Below are 26,043 nucleotides of genomic sequence, written 5' to 3'. Positions count from 1 at the left end.
AGGAGTACTGGAGCTAGACACCTCTTCAGATTGCAATGCTGTTGCTCTGTTCTGCACTGTCATCCCCTGCTGCACTTGAGGCAAGAAGGGTCATGCGTAAAATACGCATGTGTGACAACCTTAAAAATTGAAAAATTTCACTTTTGTTTCCTTGTAAGAGACTAATTTCAAATAATTTTGAAGAAGTATGAACTTATTACTGCAGTCCACTGGCCCCAGTATAATACTATCTCATTTAAATTCTTTCCCAAAAGCATCAGAGTAAACAAGGGTTCATCACCTTCATGTATTTCTTTTAGATCTGCAATAGTAATTTATGTGTGCTTACTTAAGACACCAATAATCTAAAGCAATTAATTTCTGTGAATTTCAGCTTTTCTCTAGACTTTATTACCAAAGATTGAGATTGACTGCATGCAGGCATGTAAAGGATGCAATCAGTCCCTTTACCTCAAGGACACCACACAGCAACAGCTCAAATAGTAACAGTTACACTGCATAAAACCACAAAGCAAAACAGAGCTTTGCATCTGATAACTGGAACATGACACAAGAACGTAGAAATAATTTTTTCTAACTCCTAATTCCACAGAATCTTATTCCACAGAAACAGTTCTATACATGTGTTGTGGGGCAAAGCTAATCAAATGGCAAACGGTGAGTCTTCTTCGGCTGGAGAATCCTTTAAACACATGAAAAAAAAAGTGGGGGATTTACAGTTTTCTTAGATCATCCATGCCATGGACATAGCTGGGGAAAAAGCTGATCCACCTTTCCACCAGAGGACCCCTCAGCTGCTGGGAGGGACAGCTGTAAGAATTTTGCTGAGTGGTGTGGAGACTGAGGAGAGCTCCAAGGCTGATCCAAGCCACATTCTCTGATGACAGAAGAAGGGACTGCGTTAAAAAAAGGCAGCAGCATCAGTTCTGCATCAGTGCAAGACTCTCCAAAAGAGGATAGATGCCCATTAAAGGCAATTCAGGAATTTTCTGGAACAGGCAGGAAGATCTGTGCCAGTCTAAATTTGCAAATAAAACATCAGAGTAAAGTTAGCTTTTGGCAAGGGAAATGCATTCCCTACCTTAGCTGTGTATTAATTAACCAGGCCTTTTACTTCAGGGAATAAAATATTGCCCTTTGCTGTTTACAGCACTTTCTGCTAACACACTCTCTGTTTACTAACCAAAGTTTTAAATTGACTGCTAATTTTGTGTTGGGTCAAATTAATTTTGAAACCAGATTAATTAAAGTAGATGAAGCTTTGTTTATCCATTATTAATGAAGCACATTGGAACAGGAGAGAGTACATTAGCTTTATTTAGGATATTACTTTAATGAACTCTATTTTTTGACTCTTAGTGCTCCTTTTGAGCAGGAGTTCAGGTTTGTGTTGTTGGGTGGTTTTAGGTTTTTTTCCTTTGGTGGTCTTAGTGCAAACAATGGAATTAGCTGATTTTCTGGTTCCAGAATCTACAGCTGACAATCTCCAGCAGTAACTGCCTCTTGCTGTAATTCTGCAGAGGGAGAAAAGAGCACATGTGCATTCTGAGCAAGGATCTCCTGCTCATCCTCTCCTGATGCAGATGGAAACTGAAGAGAGGAGAGGATATGTTCACTCAGCATCAGAGCCAGATAACCCACAGATAGTCAGAAGAGGCTGCTGGATAATTAAAATAAAACCACCTAACTGAGAGTGTTTGAGTGTCGATGTGGATGATCCAGTGAAGAATTCTGTTCCTATTAGAGCAGTGATTTATAAAAGCTGAGCTGGACATGAGGGGGTGTGAAGTATGGGGTAGGAAGCATTATGGGAGCTATTACAGTGCTCTTTGCACAAATGGTGTATCCCCGCTGCAAGTGGTTTGGTTCTAGTAGCTCTATCTAAAACGATGTATTGAGACCTTAGGTACTACTTGTCTCAGAAACTAATGATGTTTCTAAGCAATTGGAAGGCTGGAGTTCCTCAGAGTATGCAGAATAAAAGTAGAGCTTTGCTCAAAATTTGCAGTAACATCATATTTGTAAATAAAATTAGCCAAGCAAATATAAGTTAAACAAAGGAAAGGTTGTCTTCACAAAATGAATTGGACTAGATTAAACGAAATACCAAGATGTCAATTAAAGAAGATACGAAGGTAGGTCTGTGTAGAAAGATAAAAGGATAGTTTGCAAATATGGAAGGCCAAATATTTAAAACTGCTAAACCTCCAATCGTTTTCCTGCAAAACAACAAACTGATTGACAGATCTCATTGCCACAGGATGTTAATGGGAACTGATGAAATTAAAGAGAGAAGTGGTTACCCATACAACTTCAGAAAACACCTAGGTACAATAGTGAGAACACTGTAAAGGGTCCAAAAATATATTTCAAGTTGTGAAACAGCAACAAAAAATTAGGATGAAGCTTTCATAGAAATAGAAATACATTTTCCTTTTACATAGCTTGGCTGAAGATACGATATTGGCCACTGAAAAAACCCAAAAGAGTATAAGAAAACACACATAGCAATCACTTGATCCTCTTAACTGTGGTATCCAAATATCTCATGATCTCCATGTATTTATCCTCACAATCCTGTTGTGAAAGTGGGAAAATAATTTGTGTTTTAAAAATGAGGAACTGAGTGGAAAGAAACTAAGGCCGTGATCCTCAGAAGTATTTAAGCACCTAGTTACTCTGGTTTCACACAAAGCTGCACTAATAAGGAACTGATCTTTATTCCCAAGCTCTATTTCCCTTTTCACTGCTGCTCTTTTTAAGAGTAGGTGGTCCAAATTGACTTTTATAGCTATAATTTTTTGTGTCTAACAACAAGAAAAGTATTTTTTATTTGCTTTGGAAGAGAAGGATGATTGCTAAGCAAAAGCATACCCAGCAAGGGGAATGTGAAGTGGATAGAGAGAGCAAGGCAAGAAACCAGAATGATGATGTGAGACCTTATGTTCCCTTTTATTAGTGCTGTATTTTCAGATAGCTAAAGTGCTGTTTTAATGTCACCACAGAAAGCACAGAATCTGGAGAAGAGACAAGAAAGAACAAAAGACTGTAAAGTACTGAATAGGGGGGATAAAGCTTAGACTAAAGCTACTAGATAGATTCACAGCTGTTGAAGACTAAACCTCATTTAATGGGGCTGTATATCTGTTTTAGTTATCATTATGGTCAATGTCATCCAATAAACTTCTATTAAGTAGATGGGTACTGGAGGGCATACTTCCTGTTTATGAGCTGGTAATTACCACATCTTGAACTAAATAAGTTTGGAACCGGAAGGCTGAAATTTTTATAGGGAATAAATTTCTTCAGCCTTGGCATTTTTTAGCTCTGGATACCATGAAACCAAGTTAAGTGGGGAACACCACAGTTTGTGTACAAAAATCTGATCACTTGGCTGCTCCAGAACAGCTCTGCTCACTCTCACACTGTTTCCAGATGCCAGCACACGAAAGAAAAGATAGTCAAGTTAGTTTTATTTAGGAACTGCTTTGGCTTTCCCTCTGACCAATAATATTTTTCATCTGGTAGAACTGGACTAAAGGGGAGCAGCCCTCAGGTCACCCAACTGCTCATCTGCCATGCCTGGGGTCAAGAAGGTGATGGGACTGATGGCCACTGACTGCCCAAAGAGAGACTATTTTAAACAAGCTTTAAAACTAGATGAAGGGAATTTACTTTGAAACAAGTCAACGCCACTAGAAGAGTTCAGTAAAAGTACGTCAAAGCCTCAGCCTAGAAGGTCTGCATTTCATCTGTCTCATGGCCCTTTTGGTCAGACTACCTTTTGTCACCTAAGACTGAAGGTGAAACCTGGGGTGAAGTGTTGGCTCCTCTGTAGTATGGAGGAGATTCACTACCGATTTAATGGAGGAGCAGTATTGAATGAGAGCTTCAGTGGATTGATGCCGCCTTTATTCCTGCAGGGTCCCTCGTGGAGACGCTCAGGCAGTGGCACTCTGCCAGCACCTACACGTGCACACAATCTCACCTTCGCAAGCAGTCGCGAACAGCCGCTCACACCCACAGTTTATGCAGGAACCAGAGATGGAGAGGCGAGAGGGGTTCTCTGCATGCGATTCCGAGGCGTTTAATCACAACACACCCGAAGGGGGCAGAGGCGAGAAGAACCCAGAACTGAAAGCCCGTGCGGGTTTTATCCCGAGAGCTCCCAAAGGTGGGCAGAGCATCCAACACCAATAGTCTGAGGGCTAGGGGACAGAGGCAAGGTTGAGTGACATAACAGGGCCAATGGGAAAAAGGGATGGGAGGGGGGAGAGGGCCAGTGACCAGCAGAATCTAGACAAAGAACCTTCTAGCACAGCGTTGTAGGGAGAGATCACTTTTAGGGTAACTTGGGGCGTGTAAAGTGGACTTAGCCACTGCAACAGAGCGAGTTAATTCTGTGTATCTGGCAGGGTGAATTGAAGTCAGGCAGTGGCCTGGCTGGTATGGGCAGCATGCATCACCAGAATAAACAGAATTTTTGATACAGTGAAAAGTAACTGCACTATCTCTATGTAAATTGCAGCACTTTGATTGGCTGATGCTTATAAATAGTTAAATTTATAGGTTCCTCTTATGAAAGGAAATGAAATCTTGAAATGAGAGAAAAAAGTCTAACAAACATTCTGGAAAGGAGATATGATGAAATCAAATGCAGTTGGAAAAAAATAAAAACTTTGGAAATGAAGTGAATGCAAAAACATGGATTGGGATGAAATGAGGTGGAGTGAAAAGGACTGAAACTGGCCAAAATTATATTCATTGAAATCTCAAAATTAGGGAATGAAGTGAAATGAAGAGAGAGGCAAAAAAAATGATGACATAAAATGTCATTTAAAAAAATTTCTGAAACTAAGTGGAAACAATAAAATGGCATGGCATTATAAGAAGTGCAGGGATGTTGGAGTGAAAGCTCCTCTGGACTCAGGCCCAGAAGGAAGCCAAAGCACAGGGGTTGAATTAAAGCCTTTAAGCTGACATAAGTTGAGATACATGAAGTTACACCAAAGTGAAATAGAAATACAGATTTTTTAACTTTTAGTAGAAATATATGCTAAGTGCCTTAAACATTAAAAAGCTGCAGCAGAGACCTTAAACACAGTTCTTGCTGCAGCAGTGTTACCTTTTCACAAAATTCTTTACTTTAGACAAAATATAGATAGAACTATACTGTTCACATTTTTTAGAGTGTTCACATAAACAATAAGAACTGAAAGAAACTATATACACAAATCTGTGTAATACCTATGTAACACTTGTGTAAGGCTTACGACTGTTAGAATTAGACCAGGATAGGTTAAGAAAAGGAAAACTAGAATTGTGTGTTATTCTTATTGGTCAATTAGCAAATATAATCCACACTTCTATAAGAAAAAATATAGAGCATATAGAAGAAGAAGAAGCTGTTTTCTGCCTGCTGTTTGCTGTTGCTGCTTGGCTTTATCATGTAAACCCCCTTTGAACTCTGCCTTCAAGAAAGCTATGAGACTATGAAATAAAGAACTTAGCAGAACAGCAGCCTCCTCTGCTCTCTTACCCTGGTCTGAGAAGGAAGGGTACCATGTCAAAAGCGCAGTAGACCAAACCTTGCCAAATTGATACTTGATTGATACTGTTCTCTGATTTTGAGACTTCATTTCCTTTCATGAAAGCAAATTCTTCATTTCATGAAAGGAAATGAAATCTTGTGATTTCAATGAATACCAATTCGGCAAGGTTTGGTCCATTTCCCTGCACTTTATGTCATCCCATGCCATTTTATTAGTTTCACTTTGTTCAGAATTTTCTCATTTTTCTTTTTAGCATTACATTTAATCACTTTCTTTGCCTGTCTTTTTGTTTCACTTTGTTCCCTGATTTTGAGATTTCGGTGAGTATCACTTTGGCAGGTTTCGGTCCATTTCATTTAGAACAAAGAACACCCCACTGCCCAAATATTGTTCCCTCCACACCTTTCTTCTTGGCACAATCCATGTGCTGGGCACCTAGGCAAGAAGCTGCTTTTACTGCTCCACTTTGGATTAAGCATACACGTTGTTTTAGGGTTGAGAAAACCACAAAGCCCAGAGGTCCAGACACACTGAAACTATAAAAGGCATGCCAAGGGGAGAATTTCATGTCATCTCATTATGCTTGATTACTTCAAGTCACTTCATTTCAGAATATTCTTTTATTTCTTTAAATTGAATTTCATTTTATTGTAAGTCTACCGTAGTCTGATTGTTTCACTTTCTTCTCTGATTTCAAGATTTCATTTCCTTTCATGAAATGAAGAATTCCTTTCCTTCATGAAAGGAAATGAAATCTTACGATTTCAATGAGGATCAATTGGGCAAGCTTCTGTTCATTTCTCTGCACTTCATGTCATCCCAGTCCATTTTATTGTTTTCACTTTGTTTCAGAATTTTCTCTTTTTTTTCTTTTACATTTTATTTCATCTTTTTTTCTCCCATCCGCTTGTTTCACTTCATTCCCTGATTTCAGAATTTCAGTGAGTATAATTTTGGCAAGTTTCAGTCCTTTACACTGACCCTCATTTCATCCAAATCCATTTCATTGTATTCATTCCCCTTCCAAATTTTCTTTTTTTTTTTCAATTGCATTTGATTTCATCCTATCTCCAGGGTGTTTGTTACATGAAAAGGATATATGATAAAATAAAATGCGATTGAAAATAAAATTTTGAAAAGGAGTGACTACAATGAAATGTACTGAGATGAAATGAGGTGCAGTGAAAAGGACCCAAACTTGTGAAAATTATTCCCATTGAAATCCTGAAATCAGGGAAGAAAGGTAAACAAAAAGACAGGAGAAGAAATTGAAGAAATGAAATGCTAAAAAAAAAAGTAAATTCTTAAGCAAAGTGAAACCAGTAAAAGCAAATGGGATGACATGAAGTGCAGTGAAATGGACTGAAGCTTGCCCAGTTGATCCTCATTGAAACATTAAGATTTCATTTCCTTTCCTGAAAGGAAATGAAATCTTAAAATCAGAGAACAAACTGTAACAAAGACTCTGAAAAGGATATATGATCAAATAAAGTACAATGGAAAAAAAAGGAAATTTGGAAGTTGAGTGAATACAAGGAAATGGATTGGGGTGACGTGAAGTGAAGTGACAAGGACTGAAAGTTGCCAAAATTATACTCATCGACATTTTGAGGTCAGGAAATGGAGTGAAGTGAAGGGACAGGGGAAGAAATTGATTAAATGAAATCCAATTTAAAAAAATAAAATTCTGAAACTAAGTGAAAACAATAAAATGGAATGGGTTGACATGAAGTGTATGACATGAAGGGAAATGGACCAAACCTTGTCGAATTCATACTCACTGAAGTCACAAGATTTCGTTTCCTTTCATGAAAAGAATTTTTGTGGCTTATGTCTGTGTGACTGCTTGTGTCTGACTGTGTTGGTCTTTGTCTGCCTGTATGTGCCTGTGTCTCCCTGAGAGAGAGCATGTGTCAACTGGTTCTAACACTGTGTTTGGTTTTTTGTCTTTCAAGGTTTTTCAACTAATTTTTAAGTTTAGAATAAAAAAAGCATAGTTGGGGGATTTCTTTTTCCCCCAGCAGGGCTTACCCTCCGTTCCAGACGGTGTGTGAAGCGATGTTCATCTCCAAGGTTTGGGTGCAGACCGTGCTAGGGCCAGGATTTTGTCAGGCAGGAGGATTTTGAGGCTCCTGGGAACTGTGTTCCTGTGGAGTGCTGCAAATGTCCACCGGTGGCCTGTGGTGGCCTCCACACGCTGCCCCCAGTGACACCCCTAACCACACCCTGGGCACCACCACTAATGATGCCATTTAGGGTTAGGGCTCTGCCGGTGGAGAATATTAAAATGGAAGAAGGATGTCTAACTAACACTCTGGAAAGGAAATACGATAAAATGCAACCAAAAAAAAAAGGATTTGGAAATAGAGTGACTACAACGAAATGTATGGAGATGAAATGGGGTGCAGTGAAAAGGATTGAAACCTGAAACATTTATTCCCATTAAAATCCTGAAATCAGGGAAGAAAGGTAAACAAAATGACAGGAGAAGAAATTGGAGAAATGAAATGCTAAAAATAAAAAGAGAAAATTCTTAAGCAAAGTGAAACCGGTAAAAGCGAATGGGGTGACAAGAAGTGCAGTGAAATGAAGCGAAGCTTACCGAACTGATCCTCATTGAAATCACAATATATCATTTCCTTTCATGAAAGGAACATGAAAGGAAATGAAATATTGTGATTATAATGAGTAGAAATTCAGCAAGATTTTGTCCATTTCGCTGCACTTTATGTCATCTCATGTCATTTTATCAGTTTCGCTTTGTTCAGAATTTTCTATTTTTTTTTTCAGCATTACAGTTCATCATTTTCTTGGCCTGTCTTTTTGTTTCACTTTGTTCCCTGATTTTGAGATTTTGGTGAGTATCATTTTGGCAGGTTTCGGTCCATTTCATTTAGACAGAAGAACAGACCTCGGCCAAATTATTCTTCCCTCCACAACTTTCTTCTTGGCACAATCCATGTGCTGGGCACCTAGGCAAGAAGCTGCTTTTGATGATCCGCTTAGAATTGGGCATACATTTCGGTTTAGGGTTGAGATAACCACAACGCCCAGAGGTCCAGACACACTGCAACTACAAAAGGCATGGCAAGGGGAGAACGGCGCTGCCCCAACATGGTTCTGTTCTCATCTTCCTGCGTGGAACTCGCATTAGCCCAATGCCGTATTACCAGCTCCAGTTAGGGTTAGGGTTAGGTTTACATCTAGGGTTAGGGTTCAGAAAACCACAAACCCCAGATATCCAGAGAGAGTGACCATGCGAAAGGCATGCCAAGGGGAGGGCAACACTGCCCCATACTTGCAGTCTTCTTGTCTTCCTGATTGGCACTTGCCTCAGCCCAGTGCATTTTCTTAGGCTCCACCTAGGGTTAGGGTTACGGTTAGCGTTAAGGGTAAGGGTTAGTGTTGGGGTTTCACCTAGGGTTAGTGTTGAAGAAACCACAAAGCCAGGAGCTCCAGGTACACTGACCATGCGAAAGGCAGGCCAAGATGAGCGCAGCACAGCCCAAACCTTACCCCCTCATCTTCCTTCCACTTGGAACTCACCAAGCCCAATGCCCTATTTCCAGCTCTGCCTAGGTTTAGGGTTAGGTTTACGCCCATGGTTAGGGTTCAGAAAACTGCAAATCGCAGAGCTCCAGGGACACTGACCACACAAAAGGCATGCCAAAGGCAGCGTGACTCTGCCCCAACCTTCTGTACTTCTTGTCTTCCTGACTGAAAGTCACCTCAGCACAATGCTCTTCCTTAGCCTCCAACTAGGGTTAGGGTTGAGAAAACCACAAAGCCAGGAGCTCCAGGGACACTGACCATGCGAAAGGCAGGCCAAGGTGAGCATGGCACAGCCCAAACCTTGCCTCCCTCATCTTCCTTCTGCTTGGAACTCGCCACAGCCCAATGAGCGATTTCTGGCCCAAACTAGGGTTAGGGTTAGTGTTTCTCCCAGTGTTCGGGTTGAAAAAACCACAAAGCCAGGAGCTCCTGGGACACTGACAATGCAAAAGACTTGCAAAGGTGTGATGAGGCTGACAGCTTCTCTGGGGTCCTCAGAAAGTCTGATGTATAGACAGTCATAATTTTCCTGTGAGATTTTTTTTGTTGAAATTTTGCAGCTTCAGTGAAACCCACAGGGAAATCCCTGAAGATTATCTGTGAGGGAAGATGATCTGGACATAAGGAGAATATTTCTTGCATGGGAGCTTTAGCATTTACATGGAAGAACTTGCAGATTATATGTAACAACTGTACTTTTGCTTGTAGAGCTAATTGTTTTACTGCTTGAATGGTCATTGTTTGTTAGACAGCCTTGTCATTGTTTGCTAAGTAGCCAATCTCAATAAGCCACAGCAATTGTCAAGAGGTATAAGAATAGCAGCCGAGAAAATAAAAAATCTTTTACGGCTTTGGATTACAACAAGCATCGTGCTGTTATGTCCGTCTCGACAAAGCCACAGTATTCTATGTCAGAGGAGACTGGCATAGGACATAACTGCTGTTATGTCACAGCATTGAGAGTCATTGAGGCCAGCAGGCACTGCTGAGATTGGCTGCTCCAACCTCCCCAACGGCTCACACAGGATCAGCTGGAGCAGGCTGACTGGGGCCATGTACAGTCAGGTTTTGAGTGTCTGCAAGGATGTAGACTCTGCAACCTGTCTTGGCAAGCTGTGCCAGTGCTTGACAGCTCTGAGAGTAGAAAATACTTTTTCTTACATTTAAAAATGTGCTGTGTTTCAGTTAGTGTCCAATGGCTTTTGTCCTGTTGCCAGGCCTCACCAAGACCAACCTAGCTCATTCCTTTTACTCCCCCCATCAAGTACTTATACACCTTTTCTCCAGGCTGAGCAGTCCCAGCTCTCTCCATCTCTCCACGTGTTCCAGTCCCTTAATCACCTTCATGGTTCTTTGCTGAACTCACTCCTGTCTTGTACTGGGGAGCCCAGACTTGGATACAGCTCTCCAGATGTGTCTCACCTATGAAGAGTGAGGGAGGGAAAAGACTTCACCTGGTTCCCCGTATGTGCCAATAAATTTCTACAACATATACTAACTGATGCCAGTAATTTAAGACAAGTGAAGACATTTCTGGCATTGTAAATCAAACAGGTGGGAGCCCTACCTCAGGAAGTGGAAGAAGCAGAGTGACATTGCAAGTGCAGAGCTGAGATGTACTATGGTACATGTCCAAGAAGGTAGGAGAAAACGAATGCTTTGCCAGACTGAGAGTACAGTGAAAGACTGGAATAATATTTGTTTGCCACGTTTGGTAATAAATTTGATTGCCAAATGGAGGGGTTTTCAGCCACTGGGAGCTGGCAGAAGGGGGTTTTACCGCTCACATGCCGACACAAAGAAGCCCGGAGGTCAACGCTGAAACCCCTCTGGAAGGCAGCACTCAGTGCCCATCACACAATGAAAAGGGGTTAGAGCTCCTCACCCACAAGGGGCTGCATCCTTCTGTCGCTGTTCAGCAGGCACGCAGGCGAAGCCAAAGAAGAAAAGAGAGAGGACTCTCCGTATGTGTTCCACACAGGTTTATTCCCATGAAAAGACAGGGACGAAGAGGCCAATTGGTGGGAGGGTCCAGGGATCTTATACTGGGTACAGAATAGGTGGGGAAAGGGATCTCAGCCAATAGGATAGAGACAAGCAGGTGGGATTGACAGGAAGGGAACCAATGGGAACAACATATAGGCGGAACTCAGGGAAGGATCCAATGGGGCGTTGAGGAACAAAGAACTTTCTAGAACTAATACATATTAAAGAAGGAAAATGAATATACATAACTTCATATGTAAAACAAGGTCACAAAATATTAACCAATCAGGGGAAAACATGCAAAAGATAAAACAAGGGAATCATGTGTTCTCACCATGACTGAAAGTTACATGCTAAACTTGGGTTGCTGACCGCCACAGCTGGTTGTCTGAGTTCTCCTCAGGAGAAAGAGTAGCTGCAGCCGCCTGCACCACTACAACCAAATTATTCAGGTGGGTATCACTTACAAGAGGAGGACCCTTTTCACTCTTTGTGCGCTACTGCTGATCCTTCAGAAAGTGAAGTACTCATGAAAAAAATCTCACCGAATTTGTACAGAGGGGAATAGTCCCTTCTTGTATTCAGCAAGCGAGTGGCTGAAGCCCTGAAGCATGTGATGTGTATAAAGTCATTATGGTGGTGCAGGTCTGCATGTTATCCGGACATCACATAAATGAGAGATCTTGTGCCTCCCTGGGGAGGGAGAAGTAACCTTCCAACAAGGTTACCTGAGGGGGAGGTAATTTGTTCATCTGTCACCTGCTGGTTTATTGTTTTCAGTACATATTTAATAAGCTTTGTACTCAGACTGCATTTTTCTAAGAAGAGAGAGCACTCTGAAGGGAATATGGGTCTGACACTCTGGTTGAGCTTAAATAAAGCTGCAGAGCTGATGGCCTGAGAAAACCCTGCAGCCATGGACCAGAGTGCCAGAGAAAGGAAAGGAAAGAGTAGTGGAACAGGGAGGAGAGACTGGATTATTTATTTCATTCCTTTTTCAAGGTAGCTAGGAGAAGAGATGGTGGTAGCAGTGCTACACGGCAAGTCTGAGATGATGAGATAAGGAAGCTGTGCCAAGCTTTCAGGGCTTTGGGTAGGCCATGACAGAAACTAGGCTGATAAAATTCTCCTTAGACTAGATGTGCACTTAAAAATTACAGTGGAGTTCAGGCTGTGACCTGAAGGCAGTCATGTAGAAAAAGAGATTAGGCAATGGCATGGCAAATAAAGTTTTGGAGGACAGACCTGTGATAAGGAACGAGCTGGGATTCAGAGTCCTGGCAGAGGAAGAAGCACAGATTGCAGGACAGGATGATACATTTATTACATGCTGAAGAGTTGAGTCAGTTCAGCCTTAGTGCAAGGAAGCCTGTTACTAAGGGGTTTGGACCTGGTACAAGGGAGTTGCCATGAAGTCAGCTGGGATGACTGGCTAAAGCCTGGGATCTCTGCAGGATAAGAGGGCAGGAATTATGAGGACCTTAAATCTCAACTGGCCTTGTAAGGTAGGGCTTGCAACTAACCACTTCAGAGAAAATTAAAAAGCTAACAAGGAATGGAAAAATGACCTGTTAGCCGAGTAAGTTGGACATGGCCAGTAAAGTCTAGGAATACAGTGAAAACCAGCATGAGTCCAAGTTACCTTTGCTGATCGTGGTTGAAAAGCAGCAGAAAACTTTTCCAGACACTTTAATAGAAAAAGCAAGGTGAAATAAGTGGGAAATGATGCAATGAGGATAAAGGAAAGGTTTAAAGTATTGGCTAAAGGACTGTGGAAGGAAAGCCAAGAATGAGATTTAGGGTGTGGAAACAAGGACTACAGGAGTCGAGACAGAAGCAAGTTAAGAGTTTAAAGCGCTTATTCCAGGAAATTGCAAAAGCTTCTTTCCTAGTCACAACAGAAAATACCACATTTGCTTGCTTGTCAAATAGCAGTGCTCTTTAACAGCTCTCTAATGGGTGGTACGTTTTGAAAATATACTTGGAGAATATGCAAGTACAGAAGTTTATATAAATCAGGAGCAACAGCATGCCAATGGTCTGAGTGTAATCATATGCAATGATTTAAATCTTGAAGGAACTACTGAGCACAACGTGTGTGAGGGGCTGTTTGCTGCCATACTATGTGGCAAACAGAAACAAGTTATGAATGCTAGGAACGTGTACGTGAAAGCTAAAGCGGAAAGGAGTCAGGTGGAGGGAAGGTCACAACTGTGGATGTTGGGAGAGGAAGTTGTGGATGCCGAAAAGGTTCCTCAGATGTAGCAGATAGATATTTAGCAAAGCAAGAAATGCTAGTGGCACTATAAGTTGTTTCACGCTTCCCTTTTTCATCTGCTTCCCCATACACTTTCAGCTTTCCTTGGGAGACTAGGATTACTGAGGGGCATCAGGATTCCTAGGAGGGATCGCTGCTGGAGGGAAATTCTTCCACATATTTCTCTTCCTGTTCCTTACTTTCTTCCCGTCTTGTCCCTTTTCCTTTTCTGTCCCTTATTCTTTTGCTTTATCACAGCCACCATTTTGCCTCTGGTTCTATTTTCCAGATCCCCTGGGACACTGCTGCTGTCTGCCTGCTGGGCTCAAGCTTTTTTTTATTAACACAGAATAGTTACCTTGGGAATAGGTGGTGTTAGGAAAACACTGATATTTGTGGGGAAAGGGTGACTGGACAGGAGAAGATGATAATTTTTTTCTTAGCAGATGGGGAAATAATATTGGTAACAAGCTTATAGATACATTGTGAGAAGTGCTGATGTTGCTGCAGAAGTGGGTTGGCATCAGTCGGTGATGGTACTGATCCTTGCTGAGGAGCTGGTGGGGAAAACAGAGTGATCAGCTCTGGATAGGGGGAGAAAGGGGGCTTCTGGCTTCTCTGCCTCTCTGTGGCTATTTTACTTATACTGGAGAAAAAAAATAATGGGTTTGCCTTCATTATCTCCCAGCAAAGTTTGTCTTGGCCCTTTCACCCCTACAGCTTTTTCTTGTAAGGAGTGATTCATGCATGTGCTTGCTTATGGAAATAGATTTGCAAGACTTGCCAAACAACGCACCTCCTAAAAGCACAGCTGGGTGCTGACACCGCAGTGTTTCCCTCAGTCCAGAAAGTAAAATCCAGAAATAACCTTCCATCTCTAACAGCTCGATGACTCACGCAGGCTTTGGAGGGGTGCAGGGATTCCCATCCCCAGAAAGCCCCACTGCTGCTGCTGGGGGCTCGGGGAGAGCTCACTGCCAGGGAAGCAGCTCCTGGCAGAGCCTGCACCAGGAGATGACATCCAGCCCATCAAGTCAGAGCAAATTGCTTCTGTGGGGACCAAGAGCTTTACACCCAAAGGGGTATAAAAGCAGGCATGCCATGGCCCAGGCTCCCTGGGGATGTGTGTCTGCAGCTTCCCAACAGGGAATGGGGGGAACGATGTCAGTACTCGTGGTCCTGATTCACCCAACTTCCCAGCCACGGCTCTCACTGTGGCTCTGCTGGTGGTTCCTAAATGATATTTTCTGTTAAAACCACCAAAGCCATTAGGGGGCTTGTCTGGAACTCAAGGGGTTCATCCTTGTGAATGAGCACCTCTGGGGTGGTGCTCATTTCTATAATGACTGAGAATATGTGCTATGGCATCTACTGGAATCTAATTCCAACCTCCCTCCCTCCACGGCAGGGGGGTTGGAACTATTGAGTTCTCTTCCAATGCAGGCCATTCTATGATTCTATGATCTACTGTGATTATTCTACTAAGACTGAGATAGCCACTAAGATAAAGATATCCATTCAGTAGTTACAGAATGCACAGTTGCTCTGCACTGCCTGAAATTTCTTACTGGGCTGGTCTTTGGCATTTTTGCTCCTTTGCCAGTCCAAGAGTATGAAGATTTAAGTAAAACTGTCTATGGGAATATTTAACTTTCTCCACTTCCTGTGGATTGTGCTTTTATTATTGTTTTTAAACACAGCTAACCCAAGTTCACCTTTGTATGTAATGGAGCAAAATTACTCCTAGCTCCTCACAGCTTCATCAGGAGTGTGAACGTAGCGTCAGCACAGGCTCTGCCTCCAAGAAGTTACATAGATAGATGTGTGTGTATATGTATATATATATATACACACACATATATATATGTTAGCTAGCACAGGTGTTTTGGGGAGAGAATATGATATTTTTTCAGCATTTAGATTGTCTCAGTATCACAGTTATCAAGAGACAAGATATAAAAGTGGGACATGTGGGATATGCCCAGCCACTGCCCTGGAGGGATGTCTGCTGAGATAAGGAGATTGAGCAATCTCCCAGCAGGACTCCCTGGAAAGGCAACTACTTTTGGGTCATGGAGAGGAAAGGTAGACCCACAATCCTTTGGGAGATCCTATGCAGATCGTTCTGTAACCCATTGGTCTATCCCAGACCCTCTGTAATCCATTGGTCCCCTTGCTGATCCCCTGTATCCCTATAAAAGACCAGTTCGCCTCTGTAGAGAGAGAGCTCGTCCCTGGCCTTCCCTTCGCCGGAGGGAACCCACAATAAAGCTACCTTCGTGTGGAACCAGCCATACGGGTCCTCTCGTCTCTCTCTCCGGTCTGGTTTGGCCTAGAGGCTGCCCTGCAGAGCTGAGCTGAAATCACGAGCTGATATCACTAAAGAGCTGACAGCCTCTCCAAGGGCCCCTCTGCCAGCAGCTGAGAGGAAGACACCAGACCCCGGGAAGGCGATTCCTTTTGGGACCATCTCCCTGGACCGGTCACCTCTTCCTGGGTCACAGCCTCGGACCCCTCACCAGCTGTAATAATGACATTGCCATGTCTGCCTTTTACCCCCCCTTCCTGTGTCCACATGTCTAATCTGGCCTTTCCTCTGGGTTTCTTCACTGCCTTTTTCTAGAAAGACCGAGGGATTTTCTAGTTCCTCTGAAGCACAGAGATGACCCAGTGATGGCTTAAAGCCTCTCAGCCTGTGTGGCAATAGCACCAGCACCAAGAGCACCTGCAGCCCATCCCTGCTTGTGGGAGCAAACCCCACAGCACTGGGTCCCAGGGGACTGGGGCTGGGAGAGATAACTGCAGCTCGCTAAGCCAGAATTTCTCAGGAATCAGAGCACAGCCCAGGAAACAGCACTTCAGAGCTGGAAAGTATATGTGTGGGTAACATTATTGTTTCTTTTCTCACTGTTGCTGGCCTGGCAACCTTACCTGCCCTCAGTGCACTTCCTTCAACTGAAGCAGGAGGCCAGAGATGACCCTGTAAGGTGAGGATGTGCTGCCGAGGAACCAAAGCCAGCAGCCAGGTCAGGAGCTCGCCTGCTCAGAGCACACTGCATGTGTTTGCAGAAAACCTGAGCCTGTGGGAGCTCAGGGGGCTTCCTGGTCAGTCCCTGGGATTCACATCAGGATGATGAGAGCACATGTGTTATGGCAAAAATATCCTGTGCAGTTGAGCAAACTTTGCCAAAGTGTTCTCAGGAGAAGAGAGTGATACAGTGCAGAGCAGCAAGACAAAGGGATAGCTGGGCTACTTAGAGCTGGAATGGAGTTTTGGGTAATATTATTAATGGTGTAATGCTTTTTTTAGTGAAGCTTGTGGAGGAATATCTTTCTATCTAATGGAATAACTGTCATTATTTCCTGGCTCTGAAATATTTCCAGTCTCCTGCAGTATGACATGTACTGGAGAGGTCTCAGGGATTGCCTGTTTGTGAGGGCAGTGAAAGGCCAAGGCTCAGGGAATGGAAGGAAATAAGAGAGGATTGAGAGGCTCTAATATGAATTTAATAGCAGAAAATGCATTTTTCCAAAACTCCTATTTTTTTTAATAACAAAGATTAATTAAGGATAAAAACCCCTGAAATACACATCATTTGAAAGAGATCAGCTGGGAATGAAGCTTTAGCAAAATTGTCAAAAGACTAAAGACATAATTTATCTCTGCAACACAGCTGAGGTGCAACAAAAAATGCATTCTGCTGAGCACTGAAAATTAAATTAAGTCATGCTTGTGTGAGCATTTGAACATCACTGGAATAAAACCCTGGGGTTTTGTAAAAGGCTTGGATACTAAAGTCTTTGGGATGGCTGTTGCAGGATGGGCTTGCCTGGTCACAGGCAAGCTGCTGCTCCATCAGTGGATCACAGTGAATGCACCCACAGTGGCTGCTGAGAACTGAGGGATGCAATGGCTTGGAAATCACCATCCCTGGAAGGGTTCAAAAGCCGTGTAGATGTGGCACTTAGGGATGTGGTTTAGGGGTGAATGCAGTGGTGCTGGGTTAGCAGTTAGACTCGATGGTCTTAGAGGTCTTTTCCAACCTTAATAATTCCTGCTGGTCACCCAGACTTCCAGGCCTTTGGTGAGGACCTTGTCCTCCTCAAAAGCTGCCACCATCCCTAGTGATGTGCAGGGCCGTTGGTGGCTGCCTGATGCCTTCCACAACCTTCTCCTGGAGCTGCAATTTCACAGTGTAGCTCAGAACAACAAACACTTGCAAGGTACATCCTTCAAGGGGGTCCTTGTGGAGCCTTCCCTGAACTGAATTGCACCTCCTGGGAAAAAAAGAACTGTAATTCCTTTCTCCTTTTCCTTTTTTCATGGCAAGCAATTCATTTGCACACCCAGTAAGAGCAAGGACTCGGAGAGGCAAGACCATTTACGTCCACCCTCTTGTGCTGCTGCACGGCAAGCAGCAGCATGGCCCTGGTGAGGAGCTGGCGGTGCCGGCCCCCCTGCCATGCGAGGTTCGGAGCATCCGGGCCTGTGCATCCCTACGTTTAAGCGAAACCCGTTGCCTTGGTGACAGCGGGGCTTACTAAATATGGCCTGTGATACCCAAAATCTCGTGGGTGGCAACAGCGGAGGTGCGCGCAGTGTCCCTGCCGACGCCAGAAACCTGTTGGTGGGGCTCACCACGGGGGAAGGTGTTTGCACCGGTGAGTGAACGAAGCCCCTGCTCTGCTGCTGGTGTTAATCGTGGGTTGCTGATTTTTACCTTCCGCAGCGCCCCGGGTGCTCCCCAGATCGTGCAGACCGGCTCGGGGCCCTTGCGCTGCGGCTGATAAGAGGCTGCAGTAGATTTATCTTAGGGGGGATTTGCAGCCTTTTACTCCTTGACGTGGCAGGGTTCCTTGCTTAAAGCGACGTAGTTATTCCCGTGCTTAGCTGTAAAGGGCTGCATGGAGGGAGGGCGAGATTACACCTGATACAATTATCAGTCTTGTAATTACAGGCAGCAGCCCCAGACACCCTCCTGGATTTACTGTACGGATCTAGTAAGACTCAGGCATGGGAGTGTTACAGGCTAAGGCAAACTGTGTTTCCCAGGCCTTTTCCTGCAGCTTTCGGCGAGAGCTGTGGTGTGAAACGCAGCGATGTGCGTGAAGCTGGAGGGCTGGCCGTGCGTGTGTCCATCCGGCTCCGCTCGGCAGTGTCCCGCTGAGGAGAGGCAGGAGGGTCACACGCTTGCGTCCCCATGATGCTCGTCCCTCCCAGGCGCGGGGGCGGCGTTTGCTCACAGGACCTGGGAGCTGTTCGGTGCTGTCTGACCATCTGCACAGCTCTCACGCTGAGCTGGGGGTTGTAGGAGCAGTAGGACGTGAGTCCACAGTGCCCCCAGCTCCCTGCGACAGCCTGGGCAGCTTCTGCGCTTCCCTCCCCTCCCTTCCCTTGCACCAACAGATCTCGGTGCAAGGCTTCCCACAGTGTGGGGCAGGATACGGGGGTCCAGCCCCCACTGACAAAAGGCTCCCCTCAGGTTTTGGAGCCAGCAAGGCAGCCCAGCAGGAGCCACACACTCATCTCTGCCAGCTGTGGGAGATGCATGTGGGATGAGATGGAGCTGGAGCATATAGGGAAGAAGTGCAAGGTGAGGATCCCCTATGCCTCGATACATGCAAAGGAGAAGGGAATACATCAGTGGTTACAGCTCCTGCTTGAGCTGTCTCTCAGAGCTTCCCAGCTTCTTGGAGCAGCCAAAACTTTCCTAAGACAGATTTCCTGAAAAATGATAAATAGCTCATTCTTGAGGTATGAGGCATTGGGAGAAAAAGGGCAAGGAGTGAGAAATCTGATGCTGCAAAACTTCCAGAAGCCATTGCAGTTGATACATAACAAACCTAGAAGCAAAGGCAGAGAGGGAGGGAAGAAGACGTGAGGCAGCCCTGCAATGGGCAGCTGCTTGCTAGAAAACGAGAGAGAGGAAAGGGGAGCCAGGCACACCAGTTTTGCAGGTAAAAAACACGTATCCGTAAAGAGAGGTCAGAAACAGGATTTACTCAGATGGTATGAAAGCCATCGAGGACATCCACCCTCGACAGCTGCCCCAGCACAGGGCTGGTGGCTTCTGTGCTGGGTCTGGTCTCCAGGTTGGTCCAGGGCACTTGGCCAAGTGTGGGGTACATGGGGCTGGGGCTGTGCTGTGGCTGGTAGCATCTAAGGGGGCAGAGAAGAATTTGGTGGGAACCAGGGAGGGAGCCTGGAGGATGGAAATCACATATCACCCTCATTTCCATTTCACAATGGAGGCGAGGAGGTGTCTTTTGGAGGTTGGAGGTGGTTGTACTTTTTAAATACTGAGTGAAATGTGAAAAATAAAATTGTTCCTGGTCCTACACCCTCGGAATGATTTCTGTTGGTATTTAATCCCGCTTGTGTTTCCCTACCCACCATGTTCTGGTTTTTCTCTGTACTTTTGGGAAAGCGGTGGGAAAGCAGCAGGAAAGCAGCACACCGCTAATTACAACCCAAGGCTGTTTGGACAGAGGGGAGGGAGGCAAAGAGAAATAAATAAGTAAATTAAAAGTCCCATCATCATCTGAGAATATGGGTCCCACTCTTTGCAAAGCCCACAGTGGGTTCCAGGGAGATTGGAAGTTATTGGTAGCAATTTGTCCGGAGTCTGGCTGGCTCAGTGTTGGACTGGTGGCAACATTTGGTCTCCATCGTTTGCACTGCTGAGACAAGATAAAATGTGTCAGTGTCAGGGGTCTTGTTTGGGGACAGCTGCATGGCCAGGGGGTGCATCAGCCCCAGCTCTGCAGGGGCAGAAGGAGCTTTTTGGGGCAGTTGCCAGTTGCAGGGTGGGACAGGTAGCTGCTGCTGTGATGCCCAGGGAAGCACCATGTGCTGCACACTGCGTGTACTGGCAGGGTTTGCTTTTATGGCAGGCATATCTCAAGAGCTTATGTTTAAACTTCCAGGCTCTCTTTGCATCTGTGTGCTGTTGGATTGCACAGTTGTATCCTTCATTAAAAACAAATGTGAAGGCACCTGAGCTGCCTCTGGGCAAGGAGTCAAGCCTTGGTAACAGGAGCATGAGGAAAGAGGGAGGGAGCAGTGGTGGACATGTGCATCCCCAGGATGCTCCTTTTGCTTCCTCCCCACAAACTCCATGTGTCTTGGCTGGTGGGGCTGGCAAGAGGGAGCTGTCAGTGGATGCAGGCAGGGGCTGCTGCTGCCCGCATGGTTCCCACTGCCAGTCAATTAATTAATAAAGCTTTCTGGCACCTTATCAGATCCACAATTCAGTCAGTTTAGGCTCCCTGCAGTAAGTAATCCATGACTGTTTTTATTCACTTTTCTTTCTGGCTGCAGGTCCCTTAGCAGGCTGCCTCAGCCCAGCAAAAAAATCAGGCAAATTGTTCTCAAAATGGGTGTGGTGAGTGTTTCCCCTGCCCAGTGCTCTGCCTTGCAAGTTCAGCTGAGCTCTCTGGACATCATCTCCTTGAGCCCATCACCTTGGGATAATTCAGAGCAGTTGTGCAGTGGTCAACTGCCAGTAGGGTTTTTTCCTCCTTGGGTGGGGTTCTTTTGCTTTGTTTCAGGATTTGGGGGGTTAGGGGACTTCTGGTTGATTTTCATGAGGTCACATTGGCACAAGTGGCTGGTGGAGGAGGGGAGAACATGCACTTTCTGTGGGACAGTGGGGAGGCACTTTCTGTGGGACAGCATCTGCTCACTTCCCTCTGTCAGGGAGCACAGAACTCACAAGGGTTCTGGGGATAATGGAGCTTTTTCCACACACTCCTTCCCCCATGCCTGGTAGCTCTTGTAGAGACTGTCCATTTCTTTGGCAAGGAGCTCTGCAAAAGCTATGCTCCTTAGGGGTGTGCTGGTGATGCCCATTTCCATTTCTGCCTCCAGAGGCAGCCTGGGAGCTGGTACGTGGCTGGTCCCAGTGCCTCTGATGCCCTCTGAGACCTGATGGCTCCTGATGGGTGTATAAACTGATCTGCATAGGGATTAATCTATTCCCAGAAGTTTTCACCACAGTCTGTGTTTCAGTAATCACCAGGGACCACCTGGCACACTGGTGCATGGAGCTGACCCTTCCCATCAACTGTCTCTAAGTTTTCCTTGGGTTTATCTCCCTGCAGGAAACAGAGAGATGTGATGCCTGCCAGCTCATAGCCCTAAGACAGCTTTCCCATCGATCTGCATGGGAAGGGGAACCCGTTGCCCTCAGTTCATCTGTTTGTTTTGTGAGAGCAGTGTTCCCACCACTGCTCTGTCCCTGTGCCAGCCTCTCCACGCCGCAGCCCCCGGTGCGGTGCTGGTGGACCTGCATGAGAGCCCTCCTGGAGACGGTGGTGCTGCTGCCCTGACAGCCCAAAGTGAAGCCGAAAGTGAAGTTTCTCACTGCCATGCAATGAATGAAATATGAAGAGAGAAAAAACCCCTCATCCTGCTTTTGAAAATGAAGGTATTTTCTTTTTTTTTTTAATCTTCAGAAGGCAGAGCACTGGGAGTATTAGATCATTGCTCCTCCATCAGCCTTTGTCTTTTCAGAGAAGAAAGGTGTTAGAGGAGAGAAATGGAAGTCAGTATTTGTGCTTTTCAGTGGAAGAGCAAGGAGTTCAAATCCCTCCAGCCTTTGACATGTACAGTTACTCTTTCGACATCATAAAATCTTGGAGGACTGAAACTACCAATGCTTATGATCATTAATGTTGTTACTAATTACTCGTCTTCCACTAGGTATTAAAAATGCACTCAAGGCTTACCCTTCTGCAGTGTCTGACACAAAAAAAAGTCACTTCTCATTTTCCGGGCCTGTTTTTTCTCATTTGAGTTGCCCTCACCTCAGCTGTGCCACTACAGGACCTGGTTTGAAAAGTTTCCATGCAGTCATATGCCCTGCAAACCCCATCATCTCTTCCCCACTCTCGTGCCTATCCTCCTATCACTGATCTTCTGGTCCCACAGGTCTCAACATGCAGGACAGAACAACACACACACACATCCAGAAGTGAGATCTGAGAATTTCCAAGCAGTTAAATAATCATTGGTTTACCCTCAAAAGCAAATTAACATGATTTAAAATGAAACTAATTTGCCTTGAAACCAGCAGATTTATATTCTAGGGCATATGAATAAACTCAGGGATTTAGTCAACTTGCATGGAAAAAAAAAACCAAAACCAAACAAAAACCAAAGGGAAAAAACCCCAGCTGCAAGCAGTATTAGCTGCCAAAGCCATAATTGTGCAAAGCTGGAAATCCCTTGCTCAGCTGAACCTAGCACACTGGTATAGCATCTTAAGTGAATTAGCTGGCATTGGAAAGCTAGCATGTCTTATAAATAATAAACCAAATATTTTTTTCAAGTCATCCTGACAGTTTTCTTGGAAATCTGAAAATACAATACTTATGTTAACCAGCTGTGTCATCTGGATCAGCATTTTAGTTTTTCAATGGGAATTATAAAAGGTAACATCTGTAAAGCAGCACAGTTCATATAGATTATGAAATGCTGCCTCTAATGCAGAAATACATCAGCTATGAAGAGATAATTTAAAAATCATTATCCCTGTCATTTATTAAAATGTTCATGTAACATAGTAATTTATTCTGTTGTTTTGCCACTTTTCTCGTTGTTGTTTGGCTTTTATTTTTACTTGTTGGTCTTCTTTGCATAGACAGGCTACTCAGCTGCCTGCGCAAAAGCCAGGACACTTGTGCATGCTGTGGGTGGGACTCCCTGGTCTGTGCTTTGGGATGATCCCAATTGCTCCCATAGTCTTGGGTGCATTCATAAATGTTAAGATTAGACCAAAAAAGGAGACAAGGCAATGTGATCATAGTGTTTACTGAAGGAAAGCTGTTTGGTTGTTCTTCCAAGTGTTTTTAGGCTGCAAGGAGCAAGGCTGTTTTGCCAGCATGACTTTTCTCAAGGGAGATCTTTCTACTTCTACCACCCAGACCCTTGGTACCCTCAGATCCCTTCTGCAATCACTGGGGCTTTCAAATTTTGCCACACTGGGTAAACTACCCTAAAGTCCTTCCTTGTCTGAGACTTACAAAATCCAGAGAGGGGCCTCTGTGATGAACGCCGCTGGTGGTTTATTTCCCCTTCTCTATCTGGTAGAACTGTTCTCCAGGACATGCCCCATCCTGAGTAACTCCAAACCCCATCTCTCATGTCTGTGTGTCTCAAACTTCAGATAACAGGACCGAAGAAGTAGGCACAGAAGAAAAATGTCAAAAAGGCCCACAGTGTGGCTCAGTTGGGCGCTCTGAACTTGTCTTCTCATCAAGATCTCTCGTCATCTCATCATCATCAAGAGCAGTCCCATCGCCAGATCTACAAGTCCCAGGGTGATATGTAAGTGACTGTGGTTTCCAGAGCATGGCTAGAACTGGTGAGGTTCAGGCGCTGAGATCCCTTTTAAATCTTGAGAGTGGAAAATGGCCGTGGAACGGGAGGCCCCAGAGCAAAACATCAGGGTTATCCTGTGCAGGGTGGTAACAATAGCTGTTAGTAACCATGGCAGATTTAAATTTAATTCCATACCCACATACATTGTCACAACTCAAATTAGAATAGCTATCCCACAGCGATGTGAGAAATCACAGGGTTTTAAAAATACATGGTAATTAAAACTATTAAAAAAAATAAACATTTTTATACCCTAATTTTCCCAGTTCCCCAGTGGAATTGTGGTATTGGTAATTTAAGACTGGGGGGGGAGGGAGAGGAGAAGAAGATGCACGTATCTTAGAAAGTTAATTTGGGTCTGAAGTGAAGGAATCCGTCCTGTTCTACAAAAATTATCAGCAGCTGCAGTTGAAGGATGCAGAAACCACTCTGTCCCACTTGTCATACAATTGTCCATATGGAAACACTTATTTGAGAAGGAGTAATTGAGAGCCTTAATATGAAAATCATTTCAGATTTGCCTCACAGGTGCTGGAACACTGCCCTGGATGGTCTCACCACCTTCCCACCTTCCCCCTCTGCCCTTAAACCAAGCATTGGAAGAGAGGATGATGAGCTCCACAAAAATGAAGATAAGGGCAAAAAATCCGAGCACACCGTCTGTCTAATGCCTGGCACAGAGCCAGGTTGCCATGCATTTAGAGCAAAGGGTACACGCAAGTATTTATTTATTGATTGAGAAATGGTGCAGTGTTTCTCCGACTCGCTATCAGTTTCCAAATCTGATCTAAATAAACTCTTCCAGTGCGTAAATCCAGGCAAAATGTCATTCACCATATGTTTATTACTAAAACTTGGAGCTTGTTTGCATCAAAGTAGTTTTCACACACAGGCTGTTTGTTACAAAACCTCAGTGAGGCAGGTATAATTAGCACTAGCGCTTGAGGGGGAAAGCTGGGGCTGAGAGCAGAGAAAATAATTTCCTCGCTGCTGCAGAGGGAGTCAGCATGGGGATTTGGATTAGAAACAGCCTTGCCTACCTTCCCATTTTCTTCATGCAGATGGCTAGATTTGCATCTTTTATTAATTTATAACAATTGGACAAATTTTACCTGGCTCATTTCTTAAAGATCTTAAAATGCTTGTAAGACTAGCTTAGAAATATCCAAAACTATGGGCTTCCTACCCAAATGGCCATTACTACCTTGCAAGAAAGAGGTGTGATTAGTTGCTGTATGCCATTTTGCATACAATTAATGCTTATCAGCTGGAACACAAAACACTCTCTGAATACATCATTTATATGTGCTTTATAAATGATCCACTCTCCTAAAGCTGGCATAACTCATTCTGATGAAGTCATGCAAAGAGCCTCACAGAAATTAGTAGCTAAAGTAAGAGCATTTTGTATGAAACTCCTCCAACCCTTTACATATCACCACTAGGATTATTATCAAGTTCTCAGAGATGCTGGAGTTTCAAATTAAGTTTTTTAGCTCTAAGGAGGCAAAAATAACAGATCTTCTTCCTTTTTTTCACTTCAGTGTTTATATGTGAGCAAACAAAATGATGGGCTGATTTTTGATATTTTCTTGTCTGCAAAACAGACCTATTAAAAGATTAAATTCATGTCCACATATCCCCCTTTAGGTAAATTCCTAATAAATATGAATCCTAAGCCTAACTGTTTGGAGGCACTTGAACAAGTTATAAAATAATAAAATGCGATCCTGCTGCACATACTGTCCTTCAGCAAGTGCTCAGAGAATTAGAGCTCCTGGTTTGTGGTTTCAAAACAGGCACCTGTGTGTTGCAGTGCCTACCTTGCAATAGAGTTTATGTCTTTCAGAGTTCCCATCGTGTATTGGCTGCTCCTGTTGAATCCAATGGGGTGGCTCTTTGGATCATGCTCAGATGGAGGAAAGGTATTGGAGCCCAGGATTAATTGGTAGCAACTGCAAGTGCAGAAGGATGGTGCGGTTGATGTGAAATGTATGATGTACACAATGTCACTCAGTCAGGCATTTCCCTGGGTCTTAGTGCAGTATCAAAGTTAAATTAATCTAGTTCCCATTCCCAAGAACTGGAAGCTGGGAAGTTATCAGTAAATGTAAGGAATATTACACATGATGCTACTGTAATTTGGTTATAGAGCATACTACTTTAAAAGCCCTTATGTTACTATTTCAAAAAGCATTTTTAGTGCATCCAAAGAGCTACTTGTGCCTTTACAGAGAGGACATTACCTGTCTTGTTTTCATCGTTGTGCAAAAAAGAAGAAATAAAAGCTAGATAAATTATATTTTCATCAA

General features: G+C 44.1%; 1 long non-coding RNA gene across 2 annotated transcripts; it reads left to right on the top strand.

Moving 5' to 3' along the window:
* Positions 1–318: 318 nt before the first annotated feature.
* LOC125325750 lies at positions 319–26,043 on the top strand. Of its 2 annotated transcripts, none has more exons than XR_007203528.1 (4): positions 319–4,174; positions 21,451–21,776; positions 23,517–23,677; positions 24,247–26,043. It is a non-coding gene; the product is annotated as an uncharacterized LOC125325750 (long non-coding RNA). The 2 variants fall into 2 exon arrangements; XR_007203527.1 differs by lacking the exon at positions 319–4,174 and adding an exon at positions 15,817–18,009.

The sequence above is a fragment of the Corvus hawaiiensis genome, chromosome 5 (genome assembly GCF_020740725.1).
Source record: "Corvus hawaiiensis isolate bCorHaw1 chromosome 5, bCorHaw1.pri.cur, whole genome shotgun sequence".
Classification (NCBI taxonomy): Eukaryota; Metazoa; Chordata; class Aves; order Passeriformes; family Corvidae; genus Corvus; species Corvus hawaiiensis.
This window is presented reverse-complemented; position numbering and strand designations above follow the sequence as displayed.